Genomic DNA, 21641 nt, shown 5'->3' on the forward strand with positions numbered 1-21641 from the left:
ACACCCTCTCCAGCATTTATTATTTGTAGATTTTTTGATGATGGCCGTTCTGACATGTGTGAGGTGATACTTCATTACAATTTTGATTTGCATTTCTCTAATAATTATAATTAGTATATTATAATACTAATTATAGTAACATAATAGAAATCTAAGATAGAAATATAATGATCATAATAGCGATGTTCAGTATTTTATCATGTGTCTTTTGGCTATTTGTATGTCTTTTGGGGGGAGATGCCTATTTAGGTCTTCCATCTATTTTTTGATTGGATTGTTTTTTTGATATTGAGCTCCATGAGCTCTTTGTATATTTTAGAGATTAATCCTTTCTCCATTGCTTCATTTGCAAATATTTACTCCCAGTCTCAGGGTGGTCTTTTAGTCTTATTTATGGTTTCCTTTGCTGTGCAAAAGCTTTTAAGCTTAATTAGGTCCCATTTGTTTAGATTTTATTTTCATCACTCTGGGAAGTAGGTCAAAAAAGATCTTACTATGGTTTATGTCAAAGAGTGCTTTTCCTATGTTTTCCTCTAAGAGTTTTTATAGTGATCAGTCTTATTACATTTAGGTCTTTAACCCATTTTGAGTTTACTTTTGTGTATGATGTTAGTATTCTAAACTCATTCTTTTAGATACAGCTGTCCAGCTTTCCCAGAACCATTTATTGAAGAAGCTGTCTTTTTTCCATTGTATATTCTTGCCTCCTTTGTCATATATTAGGTGACCATAGGTGTATAGGTTTATCTCTGGGCTTTCTGTCCCATACCATTGGTGTATATTTCTGTGTTTGTACCAGTAGCATACTGTCTTGATTACTGTAGCTTTGTAGTATAAAGTCAGGGAGCCTGATTCCTCCAACTTCGGTTTTTCTTTCTCAAAATTACTCTGGATATTTGGAGTCTTTTGTGTTTCCATACAAATTGTAAGATTTTTTGTTCTAATTCTGTGAAGAATACCACTGGTAACTTTATAGGAATTGCACTGAATATGTAGTTTGCTTTGGGTAGTATATTCATTTTCACAATATTGATTCTTCCAATCTAAGAACATGATATATTTCTCCATCTGTTTGTGTCATCTTTGATTTTTTTTCATCAGTGTTTTATAGTTTTCTGAGTGCATGTCTTTTGCCTCCTTATGTAGGCTTATTCCCAGGAATTTTCTTCTTTTTGTTGCAATAGTAAATGGGATTGTTTCATTAATTTCAATTCCTGTTCTTTTGTTGTTAGTATATAGGCATGCAAGAGATTTCTGTGCATTAATTTTGTATCCTGCAACTTTATCAAATTCATTGATTAGCTCCAGTAGTATTCTGGTGGCATCTTTAGGATTTCTATGTATAGTATCATATCATCTGCAAACAGTGACAGTTTACTTCTTCTTTTGCAATTTGTGTTCCTTTTCTTTTTTCTCTCTGATTGCTCTGGCTAGGACTTCCAAAACTACATTAAATAAGAGTGGCAAGAATGGACATCCTTGTCTTTGTTCTGATCTTAGAGGAAATGCTTTCAGCTTTGAGAATGATGTTAGCTAGAGAATGATGTTTGCTGTGGGTTTGTCATATATGGCCTTTATTATGTTAAGATAGGTTCCCTCTGTGCCCACTTTATCATAAATGGGTGTTGAATTTTGTCAAAAGGTTTTTCTGCATCTATTGAGATGAACACATTGGTTTTATTTTTTGTTACTATGGTATATCACATTGATTTATTTGCATATATTGAAGAACCTTTGTATTCCTGGTATAAACCCCACTTGATCATAGTGTAGGATGCTTTTAATGTGTTCTCTTTGCTAATTTAATGGATTCTCTTTGCTAATACTTTGTCGAGAATTTTTGGTTGTGTTCATCAGTGATATTGATCTATAATTTTCTTTTTTTGTTTTATCTTTGTGTGGTTTTGGTATCAGGATGATGGTGGCCTCATAGAACAAATTTGGGACTGTTCCTCCCTCCACAATTTTTTGGAAAAGTTTGTGGAGGATCAGTGTTAGCTCTCCTCTAAATGTTTAATAGAATTCACACATAGTCATCTGGTCCTGGACTGTTGTGTGTTGGAGGACTTTCAATTACAGTTTCAATTTCATTACTTAGGATTGGTCTGTTTATATTTCCTACTTCTTCCTGGTTCAATCTTGGAAAGTTGTAGATTTCTTCCAGGTGGTCCATTTTATTGGCTATAGTTGCTTATAGTAGTCTCTTAAGATCCTTCATATTTCTGTGGTGTCAGTTGTAATTTCTCCTTTTAAAAATTTTAGGAATTTTCCCTTTATTAGAAATTTTCCATTCCTAATTTTATCAATTTGAGTTCTCTCCCTTTCCTTTCCTTATAGTCTAGCTAAATAAAGATTCATCAATTTTGTTTATCTTCTCAAAGAACCAACTTTTACTTTTGTTGATCTTTGTTATTGTTTTCTTCGTTTCTGTTTCGTTTATTTCTGCTCTGATCTTTATTATTTATTTCATTCTACTAACTTTGGGTTTTCTTCATGCTTCTTTCTTTAGTTGATTTGGGTGTAAGATTACATTGTTTGAGATATTTTTTGTTTCTTGAGATTAATTACTATAAACTTATTAGAACTGCTTTTGCTGTGGTCCATTGGTTTTGGGTTATGTTTTTGTTGTCATCTGTTTCTATGTATTTTTTATTTCCTGTTTAATTTCTTCAGTATTATTTGGCAGCACACTGTTTAGTCTCCATGTGTTTGCATTTTTACAGTTTTTTTTTTTCTCTGTAATTGATTTCTAATTTCATAGTGTTGTATTGTGGTCAGGAAAGACGCTTGACATAAATTCAGTTTTCTTAAATTTTACAAGGCATGTTTTGTGACCCAAAATGTGGTCTATCCTAGAGGATGTTCCATGTGCAATTGAAAAAAAAAGTGTATTCTGCCATTTTGGGGTAGAATATACTATAAATATCAGTTAAGTGTATCTGATCTATTTTGTTATTTAAAGCTGGTGTTTTCTTATTTATTTTCTGTTTGATAATCTGTCCACTGATGAGAGGGATGTTAAGGTCCTCCACTATTATTGTATTACTGTCCATTTCCCCTTTTATGGTTGTTAGCATTTGCCTTATGTATTGATGTGCTACTATTGGCTGTGCTCAGTTGCATCTGACTCTTAGCAACCCAATGGACTGTAGCCTGCCAGGCTCCTCTGTCTTTGGAATTTTCCAGGCAAGAATACTGGAGTGGGTTGCTGTTGCCTTCTCCAAGGGATCTTCCTGACCCAGGGATCAACCTGCATCTCTTGCATCTTCTGCACTGGCAGGCAGATTCTTTACCACTAGTGCCACCTTGGGTGCATAAATGTTTATATCAATAATTGTTATATCTTCTTTCTGGATTGATCCCTTGATCATTATGTAGTCCTTACTTATCTCTTGTAACAGTATTTCTTTTCAAATCTATTTTATCTGATATAAATATTGCTACTGCAACTTTTAAAATTTTTCATTTACATGGAATATCTGTATATCCCCTCTTTTTCAGTATCCCTAGGTCTGAAGTCTCTTGTAGACAACACACATACAGATCTTATTTTTGTATCCATTCAATCAGTCTGTGTCTGTTGGGGCATTTCATCTATTTACATTTTAGGTAGTTATTGATATGAATGTTCCTATCACCATTTTCTTAATTGTTTTGGGTTTGTTTTTGTGAATCTCTTTGTTTCCTACCTAGAGAATTTCCTTTAGCTTTTGTTGTAAAGCTGGCTTGGTAGTGCTGAATTCTCCTTTTTGCTTGTCTGTAAAGCTTTTGGTTTTTTGATCAAGTCTGAATGAGATCCTTGCTGAATAGAGTAGTATCTGTTGTAGGTTTTTCCCATTCATCTCTTTAAACATATCCTGCTACCCCCTTATGGCCTACAGAGTTTCTGCTGAAAAGTCCGCTTGTAGCCTTAAGGGGATTCCCTCGTATGTTATTTTTTGTTTTATCCTTGCTGCTTTTAATACTTTTTTGTGCTTAATATTTGTTAGTTTGATTAATATGTGTGTTGGTGTGTTTGTCTTAGGGTTAATCATGTGTGGGACACTTTGCACTTCCTGAACTTGGGCGGCTATTTCCTTTCCCACGTTTGGGAAGTTTTCAACTATAATCTCTTCAGATATTTTCTCAGACTCCTTCTTTTTCTCTTCTTCTGGGACCTCTATAATTTGAATGTTAGTGAGCTTAGTGAGGTCTCTGAGACTGTCTTCAATTCTTTTTATTCTTTTTTCCTTATTCTGCTCCTCAGCAATTATTCCCACCATTCTATCTTCCAGTTCACTTATTTGTTCTTCTGCCTCAGTTATTCTGCTATTGATTCATTCTAGTGTATTTTTCTTTCAGTTATTGTGTTGTTCATCTCTGTTTGTCCTTTAGTTCCTCTAGGTCTTTGTTAAACATTTCTTGTATTTTCTCTATCTGTGCCTCTATTTTATTTCCAAGATTTTGGATCATTATTACTATAAGTTCTTTTTCAGGTATGTTGCCTATTTCCTCTTCATTTATTTGGTCTTATAGGATTTTACCTTGTTCCTTCATCTGTAACATACTTTTTTATTGTCTCTCTCTCTCTTTTTTTTTTTTTTTTTTTTGATGGGTGGGTCTGTGTTCCTGTCTTACTGTTGTTTGGCCGGAGGTTTCCAGAATTAGAATTTGTAGGCAGTTGGGCAGAACCAGGTCTGGAGGTTCAGATGCAGACTTCTGGAAGACCTCACTTCAATTAACAGTCCCTGTGGTCTAAGGTTCTGTTAGTTTAGCAGTTCAGACTCAGTGCTCCCATCATAGGAGTTCAGGCCTGACCTCTGGCCCATGAACCAAGCATGGCAAAATGAAACAGAAACAAAAACAAACAAAACAAAAAAGGAGGGGGACAACAACAAAGCATAAAAAGTAAAATAAATTTAGGAAATTAACTGATATATTAAAAAAATAAAAATATAAATGAAACAACCAGCAGAAATTGTAACAGAACCACAAAAGAAAAAAAATACTGGAAAAAAACCTTGGCTGTAGGCTCATGATCTGTACAGCCAGAAAAGGCCCTCGGAATGGTGGGGGCAGGGCCTAGGCCCAGCACAGCCCAGAGGGGACCCCAGGGTGCCTGCTGCTTCAAAGTATGGAGGATTAGGCCAGGGACCTCAGCAGGCTCCCAGGGGCAGAAAGAGTGGGGGGAAATGGTAGATGCATTCCCCTTGATCCTCCAATCCCTGAGGATCCCTCCCTGTCTAGCTCTACTCTTCCTTCCCAACTCCCTCTCACACCCCCAGGATTCACATGGCACCTGTCATATTTCCACTTCTCCTACCCTTTCCCACCCATCCATGTCTGACCCCCATCACTTGGGGGTTGCTCCCATCCATGTGGGTATCAAGGTCCCGCAAGTGTCTGGTTAGGTACCTTTGTAGTGAGGAGATGCAGATTCTATGTTCTCCCACTCCATCAACTTCTGTACATTGGTGGTGGCTTAGCCGCTAAGTCGTGTCTGACTCTTGCGACCCCATGGACTATATAGCCTGCCAGGCACCTCTGTCCATGGGATTTTCCAGGCACGAATAGTGGATTGGGTTGCCATTTTCTTCTCCAGGGGATCTTCCTGATCCAGGAATTGAACCCAGGTCTCCTGCATTGCAGGCAGATTCTTTACCAACTGAGCTGTAAGGATCTGTACATTGGCTTCTATGTAATTGATTTCTGCTGTTCATTATTTCCTTCCTCCTAATTTCTTTGTGTTTAGTTTCCTTTTTCTGGCTTCCTTAAATAAAAGGCTAGATAATAGGTTTTCAACCTTTTTCTTAATATACTTATATTTACTATGCATTTTCCTTCAAACAACTTTTAAAATTGTATTTTACAATCATATATATAAAAATACTTAATGTCTAAAATTTATCACTCTGAAATTACTTTTTATAATTAAGAAGCATCAAGGAGGAAAATACTTTGAGTCTATTTGTTCCTCATAATATTTTTTGCATACAAGCTTTGGCACAAATTAATTCCTGCCTGAAACAATCCATTAGAGGCTGCCAAATTTTTTTTGTAATTTTGTCATTTCTTCTACATTTATCAGTTGGAATTCTATAATCATAAAGAGTTTTTCTCTTCCTCCCCTGTTATTTCAGTGTTCCATGTCATATTTTCTCCTTTCAAATAATATATTTTTTTAATTTAGGAAGCTTCATAGTTTTGTTGCAGTTGCTACTTTTATATTTTCTTATAGTGCCTTGAATCCCCCTTCTCTTCATCTTTTATTATCAGCTTAACAGTTATAGAGAAGAGTGAAAAACCTGGCTTAAAAATCAAGATTCAAAAAACTAAGATCATGGCATCCAGTCCCATCACTTCATGGCAAATAGATGGGGAAACAATGGAAACAGTGACAGACTCTATTTTCTTGGGCTCCAAAATCACTGCAGATGGTGACTGCAGTCAATAAATTACAAGACACTTGCTCCTTGGAAGAAAAGCTACGACAAACTTAGATAGCATATTAAAAAGCAGAGACATTACTTCGCCAACAAAGATCCGCATAGTCAAAGCTACGGTTTTTCCATATGTATGGGTGTGAGAACGGGACCATAAAGAAGGCTGAGCACCGAAGAATTGATGCTTTTGAACTCTGGTGTTGGAGACGACTCTTGAGAGTCCCTTGGACAGCAACAAGGTCAAATTAGTCAATCCTAAAGGAAACCACCCTTATGGCAGAAAGTGAAGAGGAACTCAAAAGCCTCTTGATGAGAGTGAAAGTGGAGAGTGAAAAAGTTGGCTTAAAACTCAACATTCAGAAAACGAAAATCATGGCATCCGGTCCCATCACTTCATGGGAAATAGATGGGGAAACAGTGGAAACAGTTTCAGACTTTATTTTGAGGGGCTCCAAAATCACTGCAGATGGTGACTGCAGCCATGAAATTAAAAGACGCTTCCTCCTTGGAAGGAAAGTTATGACAACCTAGATAGCATATTCAAAAGCAGAGACATTACTTTGCCAACAAAGGTTCGTCTAGTCAAGGCTATGGTTTTTCCTGTGGTCATGTATGGATGTGAGAGTTGGACTGTGAAGAAGGCTGAGCTCTGAAGAATTGATGCCTTTGAACTGTGGTGTTGGAGAAGACTCTTGAGAGTCCCTTGGACTGCAAGGAGATCCAACCAGTCCATTCTGAAGATCAGCCCTGGGATTTCTTTGGAAGGAATGATGCTGAAGCTGAAACTCCAGTACTTCGGCCACCTCATGCGAAGAGTTGATTCATTGGAAAAGACTCTGATGCTGGGAGGGATTGGGGGCAGGAGGAGAAGGGGACGACAGAGGATGAGATGGCTGGATGGCATCACTGACTCGATGGACGTGAGTCTGAGTGAACTCTGGGAATTGGTGATGGACAGGGAGGACTGGCGTGCTGTGATTCATGGGGTTGCAAAGAGTCGGACACGAATGAGCGACTGAACTGAACTGAAAGGAAATCAGTCCTGAATATTCATTGGAATGATTGATGCTGAAACTGAAGCTCCAGTACTTTGTCCATCTGATGTGAAGAGTCGACTTATTAGAAAAGACTGATGCTGGGAAAGACTGAAGGAGGGAGAAGGGGATGGCAGAAGATGAGATGGTTGGATGGCGTCACCAACTCAATGACATGAGTTTTAGCAAGCTCCAGGAGATGGTGAAGGACAGGGAAGCCTAGTATGCTGCAGTCCATGGGGCCACAAAGAGTTGGCCACCACTGACTGATGGAACAACAACAGTTAAAGTAGTATCCTTTGGTTTCCTCCTAATAATCAATGGCAATCTATTACTTCCCCCAACCCTTCTCTCTCCTCTTCCTATGCTTAACTCATGTTCTTGCTTTATCAGAAAATATCTTTATATAGTATTTTTCCATTTTTGCTGGATGGGATGGTTGGATAACATCACCAACTCAATGGACATGAGTTTGAGCAAACTCTAGGAGATAGTGAAGGATAGGGAAGCCTGGCATGCTGCAGTCCATGGGGTTGCAAATATTCACACATGATTTAGTGACTGAACCACAACAGTCTTTGTTCAACCCTCATTTTAGTCCTTTAGCTGGATGCTCAACCTCTACATTTTTGTATACAGTGTAAGTATACACAGAGACACATATATTTTTCTCAAACAGATGTGAAAGTGTTTCAGCACCATTTTTTGAAAAAAAAAAAAAAAAAACTTTACACTTTCCAAAGTGTAAAGTTTTATAATATTGACAAAAATCAATTCACTATGTAGTGTGTCATTTTAATTCAAGACTCTCTTCTGTTTAACTAATCTTCTGTCCTTTCAGAAGACCATACTGTCATAGCTGCTGCTGCTGCTAAGTCACTTCAGTCGTGTCCGACTCTGTGCGACCCCATAGACGGCAGCCCACCAGGCTCCCCCGTCCCTGGGATTCTCCAGGCAAGAACACTGGAGTGGGTTGCCGTTGCCTCCTCCAATGCATGAAAGTGAAAAGTGAAAGTGAAGTTGCTCAGTCGTGTCCGACTCTTAGCTACTGCAAGTTAATGATAGGCCTAGAAATCAAATAGTACAAGTCTTGCAAATATTCTTCCTATTCAAAATTATGAGTATTCTGGTTCCTTTGCTATTCCTCATAAACTACAAGATCAGTTTGTCTATTTTTACAGAAAATCTTCCTGGGAATTTGATTGGAAAGGGATTCAATCTAAAATTCGGTGTGGAGAACACTGAAACTTTAACATTGAATCTTCCAATTCTTTAACAGGGCATATCCTCCCTATATCTAGGTCATTATTATTCCCCTCTTCATTGTTGTTCCTAGCATACATTTCATTTGACTTACATTTAATGATTCCATGGTTGGTTGCTTGTTTGGTTTTTGGTGTTATCATAAATAGTGGTGCATTTTAACCCAGATTTCCCATTGTATGATGAGAGTGTGAAAGTGTTAGTTGCTCAATCATGTCCAACTCTTTGTGACCCCATGGACTGTGGCCCAACAGGTTCCCACGTCCATGGAATTTTCCCGGCAAGAATACTGGAGCAGGTAGCCATTTCCTTCTCTAGGAGATCTTCCCAACCCAGGGATCAAATCTGGGTCTTCCACATTGCAGGCAGATTCTTTACCATCTGAGCCACCAGGAAAGCTGTTGAGTATGTAAAAAAAGAACTGATTTGTGAATATTGATTTTATATTTTGCTATCTTGCTGAATTGACTTGTGACTTAAAAATTTTTTTTTATATTGTAGCATAGTTGACTTACAATGTTGTGTTAGTTTCTGCTATTGTAAAGTAAAGTGAGTTAGTTATAAATATACATATATCCACTCTCAGATTCAGTCCCCATATAGATCATTGCAGAGTACAGTTTCCTGAGCTATATAGTAGATCCTTGTTAGCTACCTATTTTATATGTAGCACTGTGTATATGTCAAGCCCAATTTCCCAATTTAGTCCCTCTCCACATTGGTGCCCCTTTTTTGGAGGGGTAGTTTTAAGAGGAGTGTCAGTAAAAGCAATCATGCTGTCTCTGAACAGTTGTCATCTTCCTTTCCAATCTGTATCTTGTTTTATTCTTCCTCTTCTTTTTAAAAATTTTTGGCCATGCCACATGGATTGTAGGATCTTAATTCCCCAACAAGGGAAACTATAGATGGAAGAAATTTTGTATGCTTTTAATTATTTATAAAATTTTAAGATTAATGATCTGGGACATGATCTGCATTGAATGTTTCATATGTAATTGAAAAGAACATATATTCTGCTGTTGGATGTTCTAGACATGTCTACCACGTCTAGTTTGGCGATGTCATTATTAAGTCCTTCTATAGCCTTCCTAGAGAGTTCCAAAAAAACATCTATTTCTGCTTTATTGACTATGCCAAAGCCTTTGACTGTGTGGATCACAATAAACTGTGGAAAATTCTGAAAGATCTCTTCAGATCTTTCAGAATTCCCACCTGGGAATGCCAGACCACCTGATCTGCCTCTTGAGAAATTTGTATGCAGGTCAGGAAGCAACAGTTAGAACTGGACATGGAACAACAGACTGGTTACAAACAGGAAAAGGAGTTCGTCAAGGCTGTATCTTGTCACCCTGTTTATTTAACTTCTATGCAGAGTACATCATGAGAAACGCTGGACTGGAAGAAACACAAGCTGGAATCAAGATTGCCGGGAGAAATATCAATAACCTCAGATATGCAGACAACACCACCCTTATGGCAGAAAGTGAAGAGGAACTCAAAAGCCTCTTGATGAAAGTGAAAGTGGAGAGTGAAAAAGTTGGCTTAAAACTCAACATTCAGAAAACGAAAATCATGGCATCCGGTCCCACCACTTCATGGGAAATAGATGGGGAAACAGTGGAAACAGTTTCAGACTTTATTTTGAGGGGCTCCAAAATCACTGCAGATGGTGACTGCGGCCATGAAATTAAAAGACGCTTCCTCCTTGGAAGGAAAGTTATGACAACCTAGATAGCATATTCAAAAGCAGAGACATTACTTTGCCAACAAAGGTCTGTCTAGTCAAGGCTATGGTTTTTCCTGTGGTCATGTATGGATGTGAGAGTTGGACTGTGAAGAAGGCTGAGCTCTGAAGAATTGATGCCTTTGAACTGTGGTGTTGGAGAAGACTCTTGAGAGTCCCTTGGACTGCAAGGAGATCCAACCAGTCCATTCTGAAGGAGATCAGCCCTGGGATTTCTTTGGAAGGAATGATGCTAAAGCTGAAACTCCAGTACTTTGGCCACCTCATGCGAAGAGTTGATTCATTGGAAAAAACCCTGATGCTGGGAGGGATTGGGGGCAGGAGGAGAAGGGGACGACAGAGGATGAGATGGCTGGATGGCATCACTGACTCGATGGACGTGAGTCTGAGTGAACTGCGGGAGTTGGTGATGGACAGGGAGGCCTGGTGTGCTGCGATTCATGGGGTCGCAGAGAGTCGGACACGACTGAGTGACTGATCTGATCTGATCTGATAGCCTTCCTGATATTTGATCTTCAAGTTATGTTACTGAGAAATAAATGCTGAAGTGTCCAACTAAAATGGTAGAGTGTATTTCTTCTTTCAGTTCTTTTTTTGCATGATTTGAAGCTTTCTTGTTAAGTACACACATTTAGGATTTTTTTTTTTTTTTTTGGTAAAATGATGCTTTTCCTTATATAATGTTCCTATATATTCCTGACAATTTTCTTTGTGCTTAATATATATTTACTTTCAAAAAAAGGGTACATATTTTCCAATGTCAGCTCTTAGACTGGGAGATATGGTACAGATAAATCTATCTGATCTGTATTTCACTTGTCTGAGGTTTGCTGAAGCTTTTGGTTGATTAGTACAAAACTGTCTTCAGATACTTCAAGGGCAGACCAGGATGTTTCCCTCAGCAGGGCCTGGAATCTGAGTGTGAAAACATTGATGAGATCAGATTGTGTTCGCAGCCAAGCTGTCTTGTTTCAGAGTTGTGCAAAACATCACCCTGCCTTATAGCCTGTAGTTTAAATATTCGCCTGTAGTTTATTTTGGTTTTCCTAAATAGACAATCACATCTGCAAACAACAGGATTTTTTCCCCAGCCCTAAACCCCAATTCCTTACAACTTTTGGTTCTCATATATTAGCTAGAATTTCCATTGTTATTGTTTAGCCACACAGTTATGTCCAACTCTTTGCAACCCCATGGACCGTAGTCCACCAGGCTCTTCTGTCAGTGGGAAATCCCAGGCAAGAATACTGGAGAGGGTTTGCCATTTCCTTCTCCAAGGGGTCTTCGAACCCAAGTCTCCTGTTTGACAGTTGGGTTCTTTACCACTGAGCTCCCAGAAGCCCTTAGAACTGCCATTACCTTGCTATAATTAAAGGGGTGAACATTCTTTAACTTGGTAATTTGATTTAAAAGTGATAATAATTTAAGCTATTCTTGGTAACTTAGTAGAAGGAACTAATTAATAATTGTAGCAAACTACACAAAGCATATTTTAGAGTACAGAGAGAAAGATCCTAAACATCCAAGGGTTTATGATGCAATCCTTACTGTTATATTGGTTATTACATTCAATCATACACTTTAAAAAGTCTTTATGTTGTTATTATGAACATGTAAAACCCTGATAGTTATATACTTTCTCCAATCTTTTCCTAAAATTTTGGGACATCTTTATAACCTTAAAGTCCTTTCTAAAGGAAATTATTTTGTACAGGCGAACCACAATAATAGTGAAGTAGGGACTTCCCCGTTGGTCCAGGGGTTAAGAACTTGCCTTGCAATACAGGGGATGCAGGTTTGATCCTTGGTTGGGAAAGTAATATCCCACACGCTGTGGAGCAACTAAGCCTGTAAGCCACAACTGCTGAACCCACACACTTGGGAGCCTATGAACCACAATTAGAGAGCCTGCCTGCTACAACTACTGAAGTCTGGGTACTCTGGAGCCCTCACACCACAACTACTAAACCTCATGTCAGAACTAGCAAGTCCAGGCACCACAATGAAAGATCCTGCATGATGCAAAAAAGATGCTACATGCTGCAACTAAGACCTGATGCAGCCAAATAAATAAATGAATAAATACATAAATAAAATTTTAAAAATAGTGAAGCAAACATTTCTATTGAGGCTTTACCTCATCCGAACAAAAACAATCATAAATCATCTTTTCTTTTCTTGTTTTTTTTTGGCTTGGTTTCTCCCAAGTATAATTTTCTGATATCTACAATTCATCCACTTTATATTTTCTCTCACTAAAATCCTAATTATTAATAAATTATGAATTTAAAAGGATTTTATTCTATATTCATTTGCATTATGGAATTTCCTCTTCATGAATGCTACCATATTAAAAATTATTTTCTGACATTAATTTCATTCATATTGTTCCTCACCTGAACAAACTTAAAGACATGGTACGATTTCCTGCTGAGAACTTTTATAGGGTTCACTGAATTCATAGGGGTCCTACATTTACTTATTTTTAGTGTATGAAAAACAGCTTTTGGTGGATATCCTTCAACATGCCATACATACATGGTGTACAATGAAATGATGTACAGAGTTTCTCTCCTGTATGAATCTTCTGGGAATTCCTGGAAATTCACTTTACAGAGAAAGTTTCTTACATTTAATTCACTGGTAAGTTTCTCATCTGCATGAGTTCTCTGATGTACAGTGAGCTGTGATCCAACAAAAGGCTTTCCCACATTCATTGCATTTACAGGGTTTCTCTCTTGTATGAGTCCTCTGATGTGCACTGAGAATTTATTTCTGAGAGAAGGTTTTTCCACACTCACTGCATCCATAGGGTTTCTCCCCTGAATGAGTTCTTCTGATGTAAAATGAGCTTCTATTTTCTAATGAAAGCTTTTTCACATCATTGCAGTCATAGGGCTTCTCTCTTGTTTCCATCCTCTGATATACAAGGAACCATAATTTTCCACTGAAAGATTTTTTCACGTTGACTATATTCATAAGGGTTTTCCCCTGCATGGGTTCACTCATGTACAATGAGTAGTGATTTCCAAATGAAGGCTTTCTCAAATTTGTGACATTCATATGGTTTCTTTCCTGAATGAGTTCTCATGTTTATAATGAGGTATGACTTGCCACTAAATGTCTTCCCATGCTCATTGCACCCATAAGATTTTTCCCCAGTGTGAGTTCACTGATGTGAGATGAGCTGATTTTCTCTATTAAAGGCCTTTTCACATTCATTCCATACATAGAGATTTTCTCCTGTGTGAATTCTCTGACATACAATAAGTTGTGAATTAAAACTGAAAGATTTCCTTCATTCTCTGCATTCATGTGGTTTCTCTCCTGTGAGTCCTCATATGTATAATGAGGTAGGGCTTGCTCCTAAAAGCTTTCCCACATTCACTGCATCCATAGAGTTTCAATCCTGTGTGACTTCTCTCATGTACAACGAGGTATGAATTCAAACTGAAAGCCTTTCCACATTGATTACATCAATAGGTTTTACCCCAGTGTGTGCTCCCTGATGTACAATGAGCCATAACTTCAAAGTAAAAGATTTTCCACATACATTACAACCATAAGGTTTCTCTCCTGTGTGAGTTTTGTGACGTACAATGAGGTTTGACTTTGTATTGAAGGCTTTTCAACATTCACTGCATGCATAGGGTTTCTCCCTGTATGAGTTCTCTGATGTGAAATGAGATGCTATTTCTGACTGAAGGCCTTCCCACATTGACTACAACCATAGGGTTTCTCTCCTGTGTGAGTTTTCTGATGTGAAATGAGATGGTAGTTCCAACTGAAGGCTTTCCCACATTCATTACAACCATAGGGTTTCTCTCCTGTATGGGTTTTCCAACGTACAATAAGGTTAGACTTTGTTTTAAAGGCTTTTCAACATTCACTACATTCATAGGTTTTCTCTCCTGTATGAGTTCTCTGATATATCGCGAGTTGTGACTTCAAACGAAAAGTTTTCCCACAGTTACTGCATTCATAGGGCTTCTCCCCTGTGTGAATTCTCTGAGGTATAATGAGTTGTGAATTCAAACTGAAGGCTCTCCCACATTCATAGCATTCATGGAGTTTCTCTCCTGTGTGAGTCCTCTGATGTAAAACGAGGTAGGACTTCATTCTAAAAGCTTTCCCACATTCACTGCATCCATAGGGTTTCACTCCTGTGTGACTTTTCAGTTGTGACTTCAAACTGAAGGCTTTTCCACACTAATTACATCCACAGAGTTTAACCCCACTGTGTGCTTTCTGACATACAATGAGCTGTGACTCATTGGAGAATTTCCCACATTCACAACAACCATAGGTTTCTCCCCCATGTGGGTTCTCTGATGTACCATGAAGTAAGACTTTGTATTAAAGGCTTTCTGACCATCAATGCCTTCATAGGGTTTCTCTCCTGTATGAATGCTTTGGTGTGTAATGAGTTGTGATTTCAAATCAAAAGTTTTTTCAAATGCATGGCACTTACAGGGTTTCTGTCCTGAATGAGTTCTCTGGTGGGAAACAAGCTGGTCTTTTCTACTGAAAACGTTTCCACATTCACAACATTCAAGGATTCTCCTGTGTGTAAATTCTCTGATGTATTACAAGGTGTTAATTGAAACTAAAAGTTTTCTGACAGCCACTGTATTCACGTAACTTCTCTACTGTGTGAATTCTTGATTGCGCAGTGAGGTAGGACTTGCTGCTGAAGTCTTTCCCACATCTATCACATTTGTAGGGCTTTTCTTCTGCATGAGTTTCCTGATACACCACAAGGTATGACTTGCTGCTGAAGGCCTTCCCACATGAACGGCATTCAAAGGATTTTCCTCCCATATGCATTTGTTGGCAAATAAGCTATGACTTTCTGTTGGCAGTTTTCCCAGATTCATTACTTTCACAGTGTTTTATGCCAATAGCAGCTTGTTCACGTTTAGAATGGAAGGGTGATTCTCTCTGTACATGAAACCCATTAGGATTCTTTCCAGCATAATTACTACTGAAATCTATATTATATTTCAAACTCTTTCTATTTGTGACACATTTATGAAGTCTTTGTCTTGAAGAAATATAATCTTCACTAAGAAAATAGTTTTCCAAATGCAGTACAGGGTAGTCTTCTGCTTTGATTTTCCTGATCCCATTCCATACAAGCATTAATTTCCCAGACTTCATCTAGAAATGAAAATACTCATGTTATGAATAGTAACATGATCTTGGTATAGCATTAAGTTACCTTAAAATGCCATGTCATGAGGTTTTTCTTAGTTTCTGATATCAGTTCTGAACATAAATAAAATCTCAAGAGTAAAGGTACCTGGACACCAGGCACTGGACTCCAGTGTCTGGAATACTGGACAGCTGGTACCCAGACAACTCCTGGACACTGAGGAAAACAAAGCAACTTAAAACATGAACACAGGCATAGGGAACTGCCAATAAATAGAGTCTTGAGTTTCAGATTTTTGTACTATACCTTCTTTAGAAAGCACAAGGTAAAATGAGGTAAACATAAAGAAGTGGAAAAGATCTCTAGGCACTAGCATTATTTAACAAATAATTATTAAATACCTATTATGTGCCAAACACTGTTAAGCTCAGGAGAAAGAGCAGAACCATTGCAGATTGGTTTACACTCCTCTTGGGAATAAAGGTCCACTGAATACCCAAATAGATGAAAATAAACTCACAAGAAACATCATCATGATGTTTCAGAACACTGTCAAGCAGCAGCCAGTAAAACTTCCAGAGAAACCAAAAATGTTTCATATAATAAATAAATTTTACAATGGATCTAACTTCTCACTAGCATCAGTAGAAGAAAGAAAACACAGCATTCAGGAGTAAAGAATAAACATTTTCAGAGGCACAGGTCTCAACATTTATATCAAATGCATCCTTTCACAGGAAGCTACTGTGAGAGGTGTTCCAACAAAACAAATCTAGAAAAAAGAGGACACACACCATTAAAAAAAAAAAAAAACACACAGAAAATTTGAAAGGAGATTCCAGGATAAAAACTGTACAACCAGGTGATGAGAAAAGTTAGGTTACACCAGAGGAAGTCACAAGACCTGGGAGTGATGTCACCAGGAAGATGAAATTGACAGAATCACTAATTAAGCTGAATGTACCAAAAGAATATTTAGACATGTGAGGAAGGGTCTGGGCTAAATTAATTATAAATATGAGCAATAACAGAGAAAACTGGAAAGGCAAGGAAAACAACTGAACAGAAAAAGTGATTTATGAATGAAAACTAACCATTGTACACTTGTATGATTTACCTGTGAATGGAAATTACATAGTCATGAAGATGCAAAAACTGAAGACTGTTTTAAGCAAGAGCATGAAGTAGCTTTATTAGGATGATGTAGGTATGAGAAGACTGTGTATATTATGGGGAATATGAGGGGAGGAGGATGAAAGAGAATTAAATCTATCCTTCACAGTGAGTAATTAGGAGAAAATCTAGGCGCGATAGAATAAGCACTGGTTATTTAGAAATCATGGAGGAAAATTCACTAAGAAAGGGCTAAGAGATGAAATTGTTTTTCTCCAATAGGAATGAAAAACAGAGGGGCAAGGTGAACAGATGCTGGTTAAACATTAACCAACACCCCCCACTGTTGCCAAATTCCAAATATACAAAGTAAATAAAGAGCAAGACACAGGACTAAGTCCTCAGGCACAATGACAAATATTTGGAGGCTGAAGAGAAGACAGAACGGGTAGAGTGGACCTAGATATCTCAAAGTAACATGCTGACTGAGGTGATGGACAGAACAGGGTATTGAGAGAAGACAGAAACAGGTCAGGTTTGAAAACTGCAATATCACAGGATCTTAATACCTCATTTCAGGTTCCTCTAAAGCCTAAATTTGAACTCTCTTATTCATTTTGTACACAACATCCAAGTTATATGTTCCTAAACACCAATTCCCAACTGGGACAATATCCATTCCCATGCACCGAGAAATGAATATGAGCATGTTTGACTATTACAATGGCTTTGAAGTGAGTATGTCTGGCAATTAAACAGTCTTAAAGTCATAAATGTTTCCATCAGGAAAAAGCAGGCCAGTGGGTAATTAATCTTTGCCCTTGAATCAGACTGGCTCATGTTTGGCTGTCAGTGTTGTTACTGTAGACTTCAGAGTTCATGGATACTGAATCTGTCCATTTCTATACTTTACCCTTCCAATCTTTCTGTTGCTGGCACCACACTCCTTGTTTTTCCTTGGTTCTCACATCTCTGGTTTCCTTCATTTTATCTCCCAGGAAATCTAATGAACTTGCTACTGAGCATTTTTTTTTGCAACAGTAATTTCAGAAAATCAGATCATTGCTGCTATCTGAAGGGACAGCATAAAGAATTCAAGAAATTCAAAAGAATTCAAGAAGAAATTTTTTTGAATTCAAAAGAATTAAAGAATTCTGTGTTTACAGAATACCAGAGCCAGTGAGTAGAAAACAGGAATTCACAAGACTGAAGATTGTTTAAACATGATTCAAGACTATATTAAACATGATTACTGGCTGTGGCTCATCTTGAGTTTAGCTACAGAAGACAATGGAAGAGGAACTCAGGCTAAAAGAGAAGAACTCAGGGCTCACCAGGCCACGGCTATGGCAGAAGCCCTGGAACAGCCTGCCCAGCCCAGTACCAATGCACTGTAACCAGTGGCTTCCCTGTGGTGCCGCTGCTGCTGCTCTCCCAGAACAAGGTTGCTGTTATAACCATTCTGTACGTCTCTCTACCACTCAACCTGTCTGGCTAGTTGTATGTGGATAACTTATCTTTAATATAGATCACCAGACCATGAAGATGTATCACCAGGTCTAATTAGAAACAATAATCCTAGACTTGTACTAATATGGTTAAAAATGAAAAGAGGTGTAATAGAATATTTTTGAAGGTGGATGGAGGGAAAGAAGGATGTGACTGGATGCTCCCTCACCAAAGAGGAAGATGAAGGTGTACAGTGCTGTCCTTCTCCTGGTTGGCAGAAATCTGATTTTATGTCCTACCTCCATCCGTAAGGCTGTGTGCTTCAGTTAGGAAACTGGAGACCCATCTCCATACCCCCTGCTGAAGGGGAAGCATGATTTATCTGAGCCAACAGTGATGGTTTCATTTCCCTTGCCTGAGTCTTCTTTAGACAAGGTAAGTGATAAAAAATATAGCCTATTAAACATGGTACGGAGAAGGCAATGGCACCCCACTCCAGTACTCTTGCCTGGAAAATCCCATGGACAGAGGAGCCTGGTAGGCTGCAGTCCATGGGGTCGCTAAGGGTCGGACATGACTGAGCAACTTCACTTCACTTCCAGTAGGTCCCACATGCCTTGGGGCACCACAACCACTAAGCTCATATCCTAGAGCCCAGGAGGTGCAAATACTGAAGCCCAAGCGCTCCAGAGCCTGTGCTCTGCAACAAGAGACACCACCTCAAAGAGAAACCCATGCACCACAACTGGAGAGTAGCCCCTCCTCACACTAGAAAAAGCCCGTGAGCAGCAACAAAGACCCAGTGCAACCAAAAATAAATACATTTTTAAAAGTTCATTTATATCATTTCTTTTTAGATTCCACATAGAAGGGATGTCATATTTCTTTTTCTCTGTATGACTTCACTCAATATGACGGTCTCTAGGTCCATCCATGTTGCTACAAATGGCATTATTTTATTCTTTTTTAATAGCTGGGTAACATTCCATTGTATGTATGTACCACATCTTCCTTATCCATTCCTCTGTTGATGGGTATTTAGGTTGCTTCCATGCCTTGGCTATTGTAAACAGTGCTGCAATGAACACTGGGGTTCATGTATCACTTCAGATCATGTTTTTATCCAGATATATGCCCAGGAGTGGGATTGTAGAGTCATATGGTAGCTCTAATTTTAGTTTTTTAGGGAACCTCCGTACTCTACTCCATAGCGGCTGCACCATTTTATACTCTCACCAACAATGCAAGAGGGTTCCCTTCTCTCCACGCCCTCGCCATTATTGTTTGTGAATTTTTTGATGACAGCCATTTTGACTGGTGTGAAGTGATACCTCATTGTCATTTTGATTTGCATTTCTCTAAAAATTAGCATTTTTGAACATCTTTTCATGTGCCTCTTGGCAATCTGTATGTCTCCTTTGGAAAAATGTCTCTTTAGGTCTCCTGCCATTTTTTTGATTGGATTGTTTTGATGATATTAAGCCTCATGAGCTGTTTATAGATTTTCAAGATTAATCCCTTGTTGGTTATATCATTTGCAAATACATTCTCCAATCTGTGAGCTGTCTTTTCATTCTGTTTATTGTTTCCTTTATTGTGCAAAAGCTTTTGAGTTTAATTAGGTCCTGTCTATTTATTTTTGGTTTTATTTCCATTATTCTGGGAGATAAATCAGAAAAAAATATTGCTGCAATTTATGTCAGTGTTCTGCCTAAGTTTTCTGTAGGAATTTTACAGTGTTCAGTCACATTTAGGTCTTTAATTCATTTTGAGCTAATTTTTGTATATGCTGTTACAGAACAATCTAATTTCATCTTGTTTTTTACATGTTTTTCAGTTTCTCAGGTCCATTTGCTGAAGAGACTGTCTTTCTACCATTGTGTAGTTATGCCACCCTTGTCACAGATTAATTGACCACAGGTGCATGAGTTTATTTCTGGGCTTTCTATCCTGTTCCATTGATACAGGCTTCTATTTTTCATGCCAGTACCATCCTCTTTTGGTGACTATAGCTTTGTACTATAGTCTGAAGTCATGAAGCCTGATTCTTCCAGCTCTGCTTTTCTTCTTCTTGATTGCTTTGTCTATTCAGGGTGCTTCTTGTCTTCATACAAATTTTAAGATTTGTGTTTCATTTTGGTGAAAAATGCCCTTGGTAATTTGATTGGGATTGCACTGAGTCTGCAGATTGTCTCAAGTAATATAGTCATTCTGACAATATTGATTCCTCTAATCCTTGAACATGGTATATCTTTCCATCTGTTTGTCTTATTCAAGTTCATCAGCATCTGTCCTTTTTGTAATATAGGTCTTTTGTCTCCTTGGGTAGGTTTATTCCTAATTATTTTATTCTTATAGGATGGTAGATGGGATTGTTTCTTGAATACCTATTTTTGATCTTTCATTTTTAGTGTATAGAAACAGAATAGATTTCTATGGATTAATTTTGTAACCTGTAACTTTTCCAAATTAATTGATGAGTTCTAGTAGTTTTCTGGTAGCATCTTTAGGATCTTCTCTGTAGAGTATCATGTCAACTGCAAATAGTGACAGTTTAACATCTTTTCCATTTTGGGTTTCCTTTACTTCTTTTCTTCTCTCATTTCCATGGGTAGGAATTCCCATGGAACCTTCAAAACTATGTTGAATAAGAGTGGATATCCTTGTCTTGGTCCTGAAATTAGAGGGAAAGCTTTCAGCTTTTCACAATTGAGATGTTAGCTATAGCTTTGTCGTATATGGCTTTAACTATGTTGAGGTATGTTCCCTCTACCTTCCTTTTCTGGAGAGCTTTTTTTTTTTTTTTAATCATAAATGGGTGAATTTTGTCAAAAGTTTTTTCTGCATCTATTGAAATGTTGTTCAGTCACTCAGCCATGCCTGACTCTTTGCAACCCCATGGACTGCAGCATGCCAGTCCATTGAGATGCTCATATGTCTTTTATTCTTCAATTTGTTTATGTGATATAACTCAGTGACTGATTTGCAGATATTGAAAACTCCATGCATCCTTGGGATAATCCCACCTGATCAGAATGAATGACCTTTTTAATACATTGTTGGATTCAGATTGCTAGTATGTTGATAAGGAATTTTGGGTCTATGTTCATCAATGATTGCTGTTCAGTCACTCAGTTGTGTCCAACTTTTTGTGACCCCATGGACTGAAGCACACCAGGCTATCCTGTTCTTCACTATCTCCTGAGTGTGCTCAAACTCATGTCCACTGAATCAGTGATGCCATCCAACCATCTAATCCTTTAGTGTCCCCTTCTCCTCTTGCTTTCAATCTTTCCCAGCATCAGGGTCTTTTCCATTGAGTCGACTTTTCACATCAGGTGGCCAAAGTATTGGAGATTCAGCTTCAGTAACGGTCCTTCCAATGAATATTCAGAGTTGATTTCCTTTAGGATTGACTAGCTTGATCTCCTTGCTGTCTAAAGGAATCTCAAGACTCCTTT

This window comes from Bos grunniens, chromosome 17, assembly GCF_055505025.1.
Source record: "Bos grunniens cultivar Pamir isolate PY7600 chromosome 17, Bosgru_T2T1.0, whole genome shotgun sequence".
NCBI lineage: Eukaryota > Metazoa > Chordata > Mammalia > Artiodactyla > Bovidae > Bos > Bos grunniens.